We start from the raw sequence: 16,414 nt of genomic DNA, 5'->3' as shown, positions 1-16,414 counted from the left end.
TACCCCCCCCCCCCCATGTCGGCGATCGGCGCAAATCGCAAGTGAATTCATACTTGCGATTTGCGCGATTACGGGTCTATGGTGACCCGGAATATAAGGGGGATCGCGGGTGTCTAAGACACCCACAATCCCCCTGAAGAGATAGGAGTGAGGTGGCAGGGGTTTCACCCCTTCTATCCCTGCTACTGGGATTTGTAGTTTTGCAGTGGTCTCTATACTGTAGCTCTCCAGATGTTGCAAAACTGCAGTTGTAGTTGCGATCCCTCCAGCTGTTGCATAACTACATCTCCCAGCATGCCCTTCAGTGATCAGTACATGCTGGGAGTTGTAGTTTTGCAACAGCTGGAGGCACACTGGTTGGAAAGTATTGAGTTAGATAACAGAACCTAACTGAAGATTTTCCAGCCAGTGTGCCTCCAGCTGTTGCAAAAGTACAACTCCCAGCCTGCATGGTATGTCAGTACATACTGGGAGTTGTAGTTTTGAAACAGCTGGAGGTTTGCTTCCCCCCCCCCCCCCCATGTGAACGTACAGGTTACATTCACACGGGCGGGTTTACAGTAAGTTTTCTGCTTCAAATATGAGCTGCGGCAAATTTTTCGCCGCAGCGCAAACTCCTAACAGGGAACTCACTGTAAACCTCCGCCAGTGTGAATGTACCCTAAAAACACTACACTAACACAAAATAAAGGGTAAAACACTACATATACACCCCCTTACACTGTCCCGCCCCCCCCCCCCCCCAATAAAAATTAAAAACGTATTGTACGGCAGTGTTTCCAAAACGGAGCCTCCAGCTGTTCCAAACAAATTCACTCTTCAAAAGCTCAATGGCGCTCCTCCTCTTCTGAGCATTGTAGTTTGACCGCAGGGCACTTGACGTCCACACCAGGGTATTTCCATACTCAGAAAAAATGGGGTTACAAATTTTGTGGGGTATTTTCTGCTATTAACCATTGCAAAAATGTGAAATTTGCGGGGGAAACACATTTTAGTGGAAAAAAATATATATATTTTTTTTACATATGCAAAAGTCGTGAAACCCCTGTGGGTTATTAAGGCTCACTTTATTCCTTGTTACATTTCTCAAGGGGTCTAGTTTCCAAAATGGTATGCCATGTGTTTTTTTTTTTTTTTGCTGTCCTGGCACCATAGGGGCTTCCTAAATGCGACATGCCCCCCAAATTTGCTCTCAAAAAGCCAAATATGACTCCTTCTCTTCTGAGCATTGTAGTTCGCCCGTAGTGCACTTCAGGTCAACTTATGGGGTACCTCCATACTCAGAAAAGATGGGGTTACAAATTTTGGGGGGTATTTTCTGCTATTAACCCTTGCAAAAATTTGAAATTTGCGGGGAAACACAATTTTTTGTGAAAAAAAAATATATTTTTTTTTATATATGCAAAAGTCGTGAAACCCCTGTGGGGTAATAAGGCTCACTTTATTCCTTGTTATGTTCCTCAAGGGGTCTAGTTTCCAAAATGGTTTGCCATGTGGGGGGGGGGGGGGGGTTTGCTGTTCTGGCACCATAGGGGCTTCCTAAATGCAACATGCCCCCCAAAAAACATTTCAGAAAAACGTACTCTCCAAAATCCCCTTGTTGCTCCTTCGCTTCTGAACCCTCTACTGCGCCCGCCGAACAATTTAAATAGACATATGAGGTATGTGCTTACTCAAGAGAAATTGGGCTACAAATACAAGTATACATTTTCTCCTTTTACCCCTACAAGAACATGCAAGTGTGAAAAATGAAGATTGTGAATTTTCTCCTTCACTTTTCTGCTATTCCTGTGAAACACCGAAAGGGTTAAAACGCTGACTGAATGTCATTTTGAATACTTTGGGGGTGCAGTTTTTATAATGGGGTCTTTTATGGGGTATTTCTAATATGACGACCCTTCAAATCCACTTCAAACCTGAACTGGTCCCTGAAAAATTGTGAGTTTGAAAATTTTGTGAAAAATTGGAAAAGTTCTGCTGAACTTTGAAGCCCTCTGATGTCTTCCAAAAGTATAAACTTGTCAATTTTATGATGCAAACATAAAGTAGACATATTGGAAATGTGAATTTAAAAAAAATGTATTTGGAATATCCATTTTCCTTACAAGCAGAGAGCTTCAAAGTTAGAAAAATGCTAAAGTTTCAATTTTTTCATCAAATTTTGGGATTTTTCACCAAGAAAAGATGCAAGTTACCACAAAAATTTACCACCATGTTAAAGTAGAATATGTCATGGAAAAAAACAATCTCTGAATCAGAATGATAACTAAAAGCATTCCAGAGTTATTAATGTTTAAAGTGACAGTGGTCAGATGTGCAAAAAATGCTCTGGTCCTAAGGTGTAAAATGGCCTGGTTCTTAAGGGGTTAAAGGGGTACTACCGTGGAAAACTTTTTTTTATTTTTTTATTTAACTGGTGCCAGAAAGTTAAACAGATTTGTTAATTACCGTATTTTTCGCCATATAGGATTCTCCGGCATATAAGACGCACCCAATTTTAAAGGAGGAAAATCTAGAATACAATGTAAAGTATAGGACAGTGATTATCAACCAGTGGACCTCCAGATCTTGCAAAACTACAACTCCCAGCATGCCCGGACAGCCGTTGGCTGTCAGAGTATGCAGGAATTGTAGTTTTGCAACATCTGGAGGTCCGCAGGTTGAAGACCACTGGTATAGGAGGTAATACTCGAGTGTCCCCGCCGCTCCGGACCAGTCACCGTTCGTCACCGCTACCCTGGATGTCACCCTCCATCACTGTCGCCGTGTCCCCGTCGCTCCGGAACATCTCTGCTGCCCTGTATCCTCGCTCTACGTCGCCGCCATCACGCCGCTACGCACGCCGCTCCTATTGGATGACGGGACGGCGTGCGCGACGACGTGATGCTGACGAAGGAGAGCGCTGGCCATGCAGGGGATCCCGGCACGGAGCAGACACAGAGGAGGCAGGTAAGGTCCCTCCCTATGCAGCCGGGTTAGTGTCACTTTCGCCTCAGACGTGGCGGTCAGCTTTGATCGCCGCGTCTGAAGGGTTAATACAGGGCATCACCGCGATCGGTGATGTCCTGTATTAGCCGCGGGTCCCGGCCGTTGATGGCCGCAGGGATCGCTGTGATAGAACAGGGTTTTAATGTGTAGTCGCTGTATAAGACGCACCAACTTTCCCCCCCCCCCCCTGGGGGAAGAAAAAGTGCGTCTTATACAGCGAAAAATACGGTACTTAATCTTAATCCTTCTAGTACTTTTTAGGGGCTGTATACTACAGAAGAAATGTTTCTTTTTGGATTTCTCTTATGTCATGACCACAGTGCTCTCTGCTGACCTCTGCTGTTCATTTTAGGAACTGTCCAGAGCAGGAGAAAATCCCCATAGCAAACATATGCTGCTCTGGACAGTTCCTAAAATGAACAGCAGAGGTCAGCACTGTGGTCGTAACGTAAGAGAAATCCAAAAACATAAACATTTCCTCTGTAATATACAGCCTCTAAAAAGTACTGGCAGGATTAAGATTTTTTAATAGAAGTAATTTACAAATCTGTTTAACTTTCTGGCACCAGTTGATAAAAAATAAATAAATAAATAGGTTTTCCACGGTAGTACCCCTTTAACCCCTTAAGGACCCAGCCCAAATGTACCTTAAGGACCCGGCCATTTTTTGAACATATGACCACTGTCACTTCAAGCATTAATAACTCTGGGATGCTTTTACCTTTTTCATTCTGATTCCGAGATTGTTTTTTCGTGACATATTCTACTTTATGTTAGTGGTAAAATTTGTTCGATACTTGCATCATTTCTTGGTGAAAAAATTAAAAATTTTATGAAAAAATTGAATATTTAGCTTTTTTTTTTTTTTTTACTTTGAAGCTCACTGCTTATAAGGAAAATGGATATGCCAAATAAATTTATACATTGATTCGCATATACAATATGTCTACTTTATGTTTGCTTCATAAAGTTTACATGTTTTTACTTTTGGAAGACATCAGAGGGCTTCAAAGTTCAGCAGCAATTTTCAAATTTTTCACAAAATTTTCAAAATCTGAATTTTTCAGGGACCAGTTCAGTTTTGAAGTGGATTTGAAGGGCCTTCATATTAGAAATACCCCATAAATGACCCCATTATAAAAACTGCACCCCTCAAAGTATTCAAAATGACATTCAGTAAGTGTGTTAACCCTTTAGGTGTTTCACAGGAATAGCAGCAAAGTGAAGGAGAAAATTCAAAATCTTCATTTTTTACACTTGCATGTTCTTGTAGACCCAGTTTTTTAATTTTTACAAGTGGTAATAGGAGAAAAAGCCCCCAAAATTTGTAACCCAATTTCTCTCGAGTAAGGAAATACCTCATATGTGCATGTCAAGTGTTCGGGGAGCGCAGTAGAGGGCACAGAAGGGAAGGAGCGACAATGGGATTTTGTAGAGTGAATTTTTCTGAAATAGTTTAGAAAGCCCCTATGGTGCCAGAACAGCAAAAAATACCCACATGGCATACTATTTTGGAAACTACACCCCTCAAGGAATGTAAAAAGGGGTCCGCTGAGCCTTAACACCCCACAGGTGTTTGACGACTTTTCGTTAAAGTTTGATGTGTAAATGAGAAAAATTTTTTTTTTTACTAAAATGCAGTTTTCCCCCTAAATTTTACATTTTTACAAGGGGTAATAGGAGAAAATGACCCCCAAAATTTGTAACCCCATTTCTTCTGAGTATGGAAATACCATGTTAGGACGTAAAATGCTCTGCTGGCGAACTACAATGCTCAGAAGAAGAGGAGCGCCATTGAGCTTTTGGAAAGAGAATTCGTTTGGAATGATAGTCAGGGGCCATGTGCGTTTACAAAGCCCCCCGTGGTGCCAGAACAGTGACCCCATTTTGGAAACTACACCCCTCACAGAATTTAATAAGGGGTGCAGTGAGTATTTACACCCCACAGATTTTTGGAACAGTGGGCTGTGCAAATGAAAAATTAAATTTTTCATTTTTACGGACCACTGTTCCAAAAATCTGTCAGACACCTGTGGGGCTTAAATGCTCAATGTACACCTTATTACATTATGTGAGGGGTGTAGTTACCAAAATGGGGACACATGTGTCGGGGGTCCATTGTTCTGGCACTATGGGGGCTTTGTAAACACATGTGGCCTTCAATTCCGGACAAATTTTCTCTACAAAATCCCAATAGCGATCCTTCTCTTCTGAGCATTGTAGTTCACCCACAGAGCACTTTAAATTCACATATTGGGTATGTTCTTACTCAGGAAAAAAGCCCCCCAAATTTGGAACCCCATTTCTTCTATTTTCCCTTGTGAAAATGAAAAATTTAGGGTAACACCAGCATTTTAGTGAAAAATATATATTTTTTCATTTTCCCATCCAACTTTAATGAAAATTCGTCAAACACCCGTGGGGTGTTCAGGCTCACTATACCCCTTGTCACGTTCCGTGAGGGGCGTAGTTTCCAAAATGGGGTCACATGTGGGTATTTTTTTTTTTTTTTGCGTTTGCCAGAACCGCTGTAAAATCAGCCACCCCTGTGCAGATCACCAAATTAGGCCTCAAATGTTCATAGTGCGCTCTCACTCCTGATCCTTGTTGTGCGTCCGCAGAGCATTTAACGCCCACATCTCGGGTATTTCCGTACTCAGGAGAAATTGCGTTACAAATTTGGGGTCTTTTTTCCTTTTACCGTTTGTGGAAATAAAAAGTATGGGGCAACACCAGCATGTTAGTGTTAAAAAATTTACACTAAATTTAAACTTTACTGTAAACCTGTCCGTGTGAATGTACCCTGTACATTCACATGGGGGGGCAAACCTCCAGCTGTTTCAAAACTACAACTCCCAGCATGTACTGACAGACCGTGCATGCTGGGAGTTGTACTTTTGCAACAGTTGGAGGCACACTGGTTGGAAAGCCTTCAGTTAGGTTCTGTTACCTAACTCAGTATTTTCCAACCAGTGTGCCTCCAGCTGTTGAAAAACTACAACTCCCAGCATGTACTAATCACCGAAGGGCATGCTGGGAGATGTAGTTATGCAACAGATGGAGGTACCCAACTACAACTCCCAGCATGCCGAGACAGCTGTTTGCTTTCTGGGCATGCTGGAATTTGCAGTTTTGCAACATCTGGAGAGCTACAGTTTTTAGACCAGTGCACAGTGATCTCCAAACTGTGGACCTCCAGATGTTGTAAAACTACAACTCCCAGCATGCCCAGACAACAAACAGCTATGTGGGCATGCTAGGAGTTGTAGTTTTGCAAGATCTGGAGGGATATAGTTTAGAGACCACTGTATAGTGGTCTCAAACTGCAGCCCTCCAGCTGTTGCAAAACTACATATTCCAGCATGCCCAAACAGCTGTCTGGGCATGCTGGGAGTTGTAGTTTTGCAACATCTGGAGGGCTACAGTTTAGAGACCACAGTCTCAGACTGTAGCCCTCCAGATCAACTTACCGGCTTCCGTAGGATCCTGGGAGCCGTCCTCTTCTGACGGCTCCCAGGATCGGGGAAAAGGATCGGCCCCCGGTCTGCTATTGGTCGTCGCCTCTGACGATCAATAGCAGACCAATAGCAGGGATAGGAGGGCTGGCACCCCTGCCACCTCACTCCTATGCCTACAGGGGGATCGGGGGTGTCTTGGACAACCGCGATCCCCCTTATATTCCGGGTCACCATAGACCCGTATGATCCGGAATCGGCGCAAATCGCAAGTGTGAATTCACTTGCGATTTGCGCCGATCGCCGACGGGGGGGGGGGGGGGGGATCTGAGGACATTTGCGCGGGGTGCCTGCTGATTGATATCAGCAGTCACCCCGGCCCAATCCCCGCCCGTCGTGCGGCGGGGACAGAAATTCCCACGGACGTATGGCTACGCCCTGGGTCCTTAAGTACCAGGACGTCAAGGCGTATCCATACGCCCTAGGTCCTTAAGTGGTTAAGCTGCGTGACCCGGGCCCTACTGGGTCGCTGCGGTCTGCCCCCAGCGTTTTTTGTTTTTTTGTTTTTTTTGGGGGGGGGGCGTTTTTTTCTGTGTGACCATCCCTCTTCCATATAAAAATAGTGGCTGGCTATTGTTAGCTAAATCCCACCCACCGCTGATCAGTCCCATAGTACTGATCAGCATTTAATTTTTTTATTTGCGGTGCAGGCACTTTTTCGAGTTATAGCAGCTTTTTTATCTGCACCTGTAGACGGTCCGTGCCACCAGTAGCAGGCCTGTGCTGTGTGGGATCAGTGTTTTTTATTTATTTTTGGGTTCAGGCGGGTGCTTTTTTTTTTTTTTTTTGGGTTGTAGCATTTTTATTATTTTTTTCATTTTTTTAGGGTTTTTTGTGTGGGTGTCTGTTTGTGCCACCAGCCACTGTTCTGAGCTGAATGGCCGGACCCCCACTGACTTCTGCGCCCCCTGCTGCACACCACTGATTAGGTAAACACTTTTATTTATTTATTTTCCTTTTTTAGTTTTATTTTTTATATTTTTGTTCTTAGGGCGGGTTAGTTAGTCAGTAGTTTAGGGCGGGTTAGGATAGGAAGTCTCGCCCCACACAGCACACACACCAATAAAGTTTTCCCCCCCACACATATATACACTTTACCCCCCATTAGAGTAGGGAAATGGCCCGTAGGGCATTTTCAGCGGAGGAGGCATATGCCATACTCTCCTCCGACACTGAAAGCACCACAGAGGACGAGGAAGGACCCCACCTTCCTCATTTCTTCCGCATCATCCACATCATCTTCTGATGATGAGCCACCAAGGCGGCGGAGACGCCGCTATGCTAGTATGAGTCCCCCTGGTGCTCATACTAGTCAAGCCTTCCACCAAGTTTACTGGTGCCTGGTACAGGTGAACTTGTCTGGACTCAGGAATCAATATAGACATTGTCGGGTTCACTGAAATGGCCTATTTTTTATTTTTTTTTCAGTGACTATTTTGTCAGTCTGATGGTTGACCAGACGAACCTGTACGCTCAACAGTTCGTCACCGCAAACCCGGGCTCCTTTTAAGCTAGGCCTAGTGACTGTCAGTTCCGGGTCAGTGCAGCCAAAATGAGGACCTTTGGGGCCTTGTGCTGCATATGGGCCTAGTTAAAAAACCAAAGGTCAGGCAGTACTGAAGGGGGGACGTCCTCTACCAGACCCAGATCTGCAGTATGGCCATGACCTGTCCCTGGCTCAAGACCATTTGGAAATGTTTGCATTATGCTGATAATGCGGCATGTCCCCCAAATTGATCCTGCGTATGACTGCCTGTATAAAATCACTTCGAGGCCAAATTTTGGGAGGCCTATGTCCCTGTCGCTTTAAGGGGAGACTTGGGTTCCCGGCAATACATCTCAACCAAGCGAGCGTGGTATGGCGTGAAGATGTATAAACTTTGCAAGAGTACCTCAGGGTACACTTTCAAGTTTAAAGTGTATGAGGGACGAGATTCCCATCTTGAACCCCCAGAATCTCCCCCCACTCTGGGTGTTAGTGCAAAAGACCCCAAATGATTTTCCCACTCATTGCTAGATAAAGGTTACCACCTTTTATATGGAAAACTTTTATACTAGTATCCCTCTCTTCACATCCCTGGCCACCAGATCCACGCTCGCTTGTGGGACAGTCCGTAAGAATCAAAGAGGCCTTCCTTCCTATCCCCTGCAGACTCCTATCCCCCGCGGTGAGTCCTGTGCCTTTTTCCATGAAAACCTGTTGCTGGTCAGGTATAAGGACAAGAGGGATGTGCTTATGCTCTCCACAATTAATGGGAACGGCAGCACCCCTGACTCTGTGCAAGGTACCCTGGGACCAGTCCTCAAGCCTGATTGTATTCTGGGCTACAATCAGTATATGGGGGAGTTGATCTTTCTGATCAAGTCCTCAAGGCAAATAATGCAATGCAGAAAACACGGACATGGTACAAAAAAGTTGCGGTCTACATGGTACCGGTTGCCATGTATAACTCTTTTGCACTGTCCCCGTACACTGGCAACACAGGGACATTCCTGCAGTTCCAAGAGGAAGTTCTAAAGGCCCTCATCTTTGGTGATCGCCAAAGAGCGGGTCAGAGCACCTCTGGAACTTCGATTCCCCTGGCCAACACCAGAAAAAAATGCAGTGTGTGTCACAGGAGGGGGATTCGGAAGGACACCACCACTCAATGTGACACTTGCCGCGATCATCCGGGCCTCTGAATTAAATACTGCTTCAGGGAGTATCACACTTTCATGGAGCATTCAATTTTAATCCTTTTCCCTAATCTTAATTTCCCAGAATTGGACTTCTATGTATCAGTCCAGATTACATATGTCTTCCAAATTTTAAAACCAAGCGGGGTGCACATTTGATGTATTACTTTCTGCTATACTCTGGGTCATCATTCTGGGAAAAAACACCTTATTTATCGGCGTATAACACGCACTTTTAAAACTTAAATTTAGGGCAAAAAGTCTGCCTGCGTGTTATACGCCGATAAGTCTTCTGGTCACTGATTTAAAGTGGCCGCAGCAGCGTCTGCCTGTTAAGTATTAACAGCACGGCCGCGGCCACTTTCAATCAGTGACCAGCGGCATCTCCTCCCCGCTCTGTCACTTGCTTTCTCCCGCACTATCCACAGGTACTGGTGTGGTGGATAGTGCGGGAGACGCTGATTAAGATGAGCCCTACCTTGTCCGGATCTGCCCGGCCTTTTAATCAGCGTCTCCCGCACAATCCACCAGTTCCTGTGGATCGTGCAGGAGACAAGTGAGTTTCACTTTTCATTTTCCCTCCCTCATCATTCCCCCTTTCCCAGCTTTTTATTGTTTTATCTTCCTTACCTGTCTGCACTTTGGCAGGTCAGGTGTGGGGGGGGGGAATGATGAGGGGGGGATGAGACAGCGGGAAATGATGGGGGGGGGGGGGAGAATGATGGGGGACATGATGATGAGATAGGGGGAAATAATGAGGGGGGAGAATGATGGGGGACATGATGAGACGGGGAAATGATGAGGGGGAATGATGAGGGACATGATGAGACAGGGTGGGGGGATGATGAGGGGGGAATGATGGGGGACATGATGAGACAGGGTGGGGGGATGATGAGGGGGGAATGATGGGGACATGATGAGACAGGGGGATATAATGGTGGGGGAGGCACTAAAGGCTTAATGTCTGTATGGCTAGTGGTGGTCTATGACAGGGGGAAATGATGAGACATGGGGGTGGCGATGAGAGCGGTAAATGTGGCACAGGGACTGATAAAAGGGAAGGAATTATGTGGCACTGGAGGGGACGGGACCAAACTGAGGTGCATAAGAAAACAAAGTTGGGGGGATGATGTGGCACTTAGTCAAAGTCATTTATTTAACATTTTATTTTTTTAACTTAAATTTCCCTGTTAAAATGGGGGTGCGTGTTATACGCCGATAAATACGGTAATTGGCATATCGGTACTAAAATAGCAATTTTCATTTTCCCCAAACTACACTTCATCCATTCCTGGAAAATAAATTTACGGAACACCCATCAGTACCAAATTTCCCCTTCACCCTTTTACACCTTCCCTAGGGGGTGTACTGTTTGTAATAGACTCACATGTGGGTGTTTCTTTCTTGTATTTTTCTCTGAATGTATGTAACTGTTAGGTCCGTAAGAAACATTGGCCTCAAACGCGAAGAGTTCTCGCCCATGAGCTCTGTCGTATTTCCAGGCGACAATTCGGAGTCACGTGTTATTTATTCCCAGGAGAAGGCAGAGCATAGGTTGAAAATTGCAATTTTCTAAAGCTACTCTTCATCCATTCCTGAAAAATAAATTTAGGAAACACCCATGCGTTCAAAATTTCCTCTTTACCCCTGATGAAAAACGGAGAACTCCAGCTCTGTGCAGATCAATATGCCATCTTTATTCACATGCTACATGGATCATAGGTACAACAGGATGTGACTCGTTTCGGCCAGGTGCTGGCCTTGGGGTGAGCTGGTTTATACCCCATGGGGTGAGCTGATATATACCCCTTTTGCTATTTTTGTTAATGGTATCACATGTTGGTGTTTTTTCCTTTTTGTATTTTCCTCTGAATGTATGCCTTTGAGGCCTATGGCATATCAGTAGCTCACGGTTACAAACAGACTTCTATGACTTGAGCGTTGTTGTGCGCCCGCCCAGCAGGTTACCCCATATGTGGATGTATTTCCATAGTCAGGAGAAAAAGCCCTCCAAAATCGGTAACCCAATTTCTCTTATTACCCCTTGTGAAAATGTAAAAAATTGGGTAACCCCAGCATTTTAGTGTGTAAAAATAAATAAATAAAAAATAAATAAATTAAAAAAATCTAATTTTTCAATTTACGGCTCACTGTTCAAAAAAACCTGTGAGGTGTAAGTACTCTCTGTACCACTTGTTACCTTCCTTGAGGGGTATAGTTTCAAAATTGTGGTCATTTGCCATGGTTTTATTTTATATATATTTTTTTTTCAATTTTATGTCAGAACCTCAACCATTGCAGTGCAAAGCACCACTTTAGGCTTCAAATCTCATCAGTGCTGTCTCACTCCTAAGCCCTGTTTGCACCCGCATAGTGCCTTACCGCCATATATGGGGTATTTCCTTATTCTTGAGAAATTGTTCTATAATTTTTGTGGAGCTTTTTTTCTCTTACTACTTGTGAAACTAAAATAATTTTGGTTGATACCAGCAATTCAGTGTTAAAAATCAATTCTTTAACTTTTACGGACCACTGTTCAAAAAAATGTGATATGTAAGTACTCACTATAACCCTTGTTATGTTCCCTGAGAGGTGTAGTTTCTAAAATGGTGTCGCCTGTGTGGGGTTGCTGCTGTTCTTGCACAATGGGGGCTTTGTAAACGCACATGGCCCTGACTTAAATTCCAACAAACTTTTCACTCCCAAAGCCCAATGGTGCTCCTTCTATTCTGAGCATTGCATTGCGCCCACGGAGCACTTTACATCCACATATGGGGTACTTTCTTTCTCAGGCGATATTACACTACAAATTTTGGGGGCCTTTTGCCCTATTACCCCATGGGAAATTGAAATATTTAGGGTAACACTAAAGTGCAAAAAAATCACATTTTTCACTTTTACGTCCCACTGTTCAAAAAAACCTGTGAGGTGTAAGTACTCACTGTAACCCTTGTTATGTTCCTGGTGGGGTGTAGTTTCCAAAATGGTGTCACATGTGGGGCATTTCTGCTGTTCTGGCTCCATGGGAGGTTTGTAAATGCACATGGCCCTGACTTCAATTTCAGTAAAATTCTCTCTCCAAAAGTCCAATGGCACTCCTTCTGTTCTGAGACTTGTAGTGCGCCAGAAGAGCAGTCAACGTCCACATATGGGACATTTTCTTAATCGGGAGAAATTGGGCTATTTGCTCTTCTGGCATCCTGGGGACTTCCTAAGTGCAACATGCCCCCCAAAAACCATTTCAGCAAAATTCTCTTTCAAAAAGCCAAATTTTGCTCCTTCTTCTCTTCTGGGCATTGTAGGGCACTAGCAGAGCACTTAACATCCACATATGGGATATTTCCATACTCAGAAGAAATGGTATTTTAAATTTTGGAGGGCATTTTCTCCTATTACCCCTTGTGAAAAATAAATTTGAGGTTACACCATCATTTTAGTGTTTAAAAATCTAATTTTCCATTTTTTTACGTCCAATTTCAACACAAAGTGGTCAATTACCTGTGAGGTGTTAAGGCTCCCTATACCCCTTGTTACGTTCCCTGAGGGGGTGTAGTTTCCAAAATACAGGGTGGGCCATTTATATGGATACACATTAATAAAATGAGAATGGTTGGTGATATTAACTTCCTGTTTGTGGCACATTAGTATATGTGAGGGGGGGGGGGGGGGACTTTTCAAGATGGGTGGTGACCATGGTGGCCATTTTGAATCCAACTTTAGTTTTTTCAATAGGAAGGGGGTCATGTGACACATCAAACTTATTGGGAATTTCACAAGAAAAACAATGATGTGCTCTGTTTTAACATAACTTTTATTCTTTCATGAGTTATTTACAAGTTTCTGACCACTTATAAAATGTGTTCAATGTGCTGCCCGTTGTGTTGGATTGTCAATGCAACCCTCTTCTCCCATTCTTCACACACTGATAGCAACACCGCAGGAGAAATGCTAGCACAGGCTTCCAGTATCCATAGTTTTAGGTGTTGCAGAATTGGCAAAACAAAAATTGGAACAGGACCCTCAGTTTACGCAGACGATTTTGTTCAGTGATGAGGCAAACTTTTATGTGAATAGTGAAGGTAACAAACAAAACTACCGCTATTGGTCTGACACTAACCCACATTGGATAGATCCCTCCAAGACTGTTGGAACAAAAAATTGATGGTATGGTGTGGTATATGGGGACTTTTATCTTTGGGGTCATCTAAAGGCAATTGTCTATGCTGTGAAGATACGAGATGTGCAGCACCTGAAACTACGGATACTGGAAGCCTGTGCTAGCATTTCTCCTGCAGTGTTGCTATCAGTGTGTGAAGAGTGGGAGAAGAGGGTTGCTTTGACAATCTAACACAATGGGCAGCACATTGAACACATTTTATAAGTAGTCAGAAACTTGTAAATAACTCATGAAAGAATAAAGTTACGTTAAAACCAAGCACATCATTGCTTTTCTTGTGAAATTCCCAATATGTTTGTGTCACATGACCCTCTTCCTATTGAAAAAACAAAAGTTGGATTCAAAATGGCCGATTTCAAAATGGCCGCCATAGTCACCACCCATCTTGAAAAGTTTCCCCCTCACATATACTAATGTGCCACAAACAGGAAGTTAATATCACCAACCATTCCCATTTTATTAAGGTGTATCCATATAAATGGCCCACCCTGTAGTATGCCATGTGTTTTTTTTTTTGTTTGTTTGTTTGTTTTTGCTCTTCTGGCACCATGGCCCCCAAAAACCATGACAGCAAAATTTTTTGTTTTAAAAAATACCACAGTTGCTCTTTCCCTCTTGAGCCATGTTGTGAGCCCGCAGAGCACTTTATATCAACATATAAGGTATTTCCATACTCGAGAGAACTTGGGCTACAAATTATGGGGGGCTTTTTCTCCATATACCACTTTTAGAAATGAAAAATATGGGGCTACAAGAACATGAAAAATGCAGATTTAGATTTTTCTCCTCCATTTTGCTGCTATTCTTGTGAAACACCTAAAGGGTTAACAAACTTTCTGAATGTCATTTTGAATACTTTGCAGGGTTAAGTTTCTATAATGGGGTATTTCTCACAGAAAGACCCCTCAAATCCACTTCAAACTTAAAGGGGTAGTCCAGTGGTGAAAAACGTATACCCTATCCCAGGGGTCGGCAACCCGTGGCTCCGGAGCTGCATGCGGCTCTTTTAAGCCTTTGCTGCGGCTCCGCGAGTCTGTCCCGGTCCCGGTCACCCTTACCTTTACGTTTACTCACCTGCCCTGGTGCCATCGGAGTGGAGGCTCTTCTTCCGGGGCCGCGCGGATCCTCACTGTCATGTGACAATGTAACGTCACATGACAGTGACGTCGCCGGCCTGCACGCTCAGTCGAGGAGCGCCGCCGGGAGAGGAAGACTCCTCGCGAGGAGCTGGTGAGTACCATTACTCACTTGCTTAACCCCTCACCCTGCGGCAACGTTAATGCTGCCGCGTGGTGAGGGGTTAACGCTACCGCTGCCATGGGGTGAGGGGTAACTTAACTCCTCACCCCATGGCAGCAGCAGCGATATCGCTGCCACGGGGTGAGAGGCCTACCGCTGCCATGTGGTAACGGGTAACTTAACCCCTCACCAGGCTCATCCCATGGCAGCGGCAGCGTTGACGGTTGGTTAACCCCTCACCCCGCGGCAGCATTAACCCCCCCCCCCCCGTCTCCCCAGCCCACCCCAGGCCTGGGCCTAAAAAAAGCCCACCCCAGGCCTGCATGCAGTAATTTTTCCGCCGCGATGTCCCGTCACTATATAATGCCTGTAATGAATTACGGGCATATGTGGGTGCAAACGGGCAGTTACAAAACCCCATAGGCTGCAATGCAACTTAGTCACGGCCGTCAGGGGTTTTGTAACGGCTGGGTTTCGCCGATAGTGACGGAACTTCTGGCGGAAGTTCCTAAACGGAACTATTTCACAGTGTGAAAGCAGCCTTAGAGTTATTAATGCATGAAGTGACAGTGGTCAGAATTGCAAAAATGGACTGAGTCCCTAAGGAGTTAAGGCCAAAATGGGCTGAGTTATTAAGGGGTTAAAGAAGCAATCTGGTTGCTATGAGCAATTGGTCAACTTTTCCTCTACATAAGTTTGGATTAATCTCCCTTATTGACCCTGATTTATCTAAATGTGTTAGAATAAACCTGGAGAGATTTTGCCAATAAAAAACAATCGCAGCTTAGCTTTCCTATCTTAACGAGCTCTGGAAAAGTGAAAGTTGAGCTGTGATTTGGTTGTTGTAGTCAAAATCTTTCCAATTTTTCTCTCACACATTTTGATAAATCAGTGGCATTGAGTCCATATCTCTATCACCATCTATATCTTGCCTGGCCTGAGTAGTGGTAGATGCAATGCATTCCAAAGGTCTTCAGACCCTTTTTAGCTTTTTTTCACATTTTGTTCTTTCTGGCCACTCTACCATAAAGCCCAGATTGGTGGAGTGATGCAGAGAAGGTTGACCTTCTGGAAGAAGCACACACATTTGGTCTTCTTCTCCAGATCCGTCTTACTCAGGCCTATCTCTGAGCTCTACAGGCAGTTCTTTCTATCTCATGGCCTGGTTTTTGCAGTGATACGTGAGACCTTATATAAACAGGGTTGTGTCTCTCCAGATCATGTCCAATCAACTGAATTTAGCACAGGTGACTCCAAGGTGTTGAAACATCTCAGAGATAATCGAGAAATGGGAGGAGCCAGAGCTACATTTCAAGTGTCATAACATACGGTCCGAATATTTATGTCCATAAGAAATTCTGTATTTTTGTTTATTTTATCAGAAGGCCTCAGCATTTGCAATATGAGAAATAAATGAAAGGGTCTGAATACTTTGAATGTGTAGACATTGATGTAGATGTTCAGTGCCTCACATGAATCCATGCGGGACCTGGTTTTTGGGTGTCACCCAGTTAGTGCTTTCTTGTACATATGTTTGTGTTATTTATATTGTTTTAGATTATTTTATCATGTTTTACACTCACTCAAATTGTATTTGTACCAGGTATGGCTAGGAGCAGAGTTGTTAATGTGCACACACATAGACTAAGCTGGGAACCTTCCAGAGGCAAGGGAGGAGCATGTTCTGAATCGGAGAGACAGGAAGTTAGCGGTAGTCTTAAGAGTAAAGAGAGACTTTGTCAGGAGACAGCTTGGGTCCTATACCTGAAAGGGAGCATGTGAAGAAGAAAGGATAAGAGCCTTGTGGATATGCTGCACA

Source organism: Hyla sarda, chromosome 6, assembly GCF_029499605.1.
Source record: "Hyla sarda isolate aHylSar1 chromosome 6, aHylSar1.hap1, whole genome shotgun sequence".
NCBI lineage: Eukaryota > Metazoa > Chordata > Amphibia > Anura > Hylidae > Hyla > Hyla sarda.
This window is presented reverse-complemented; position numbering follows the sequence as displayed.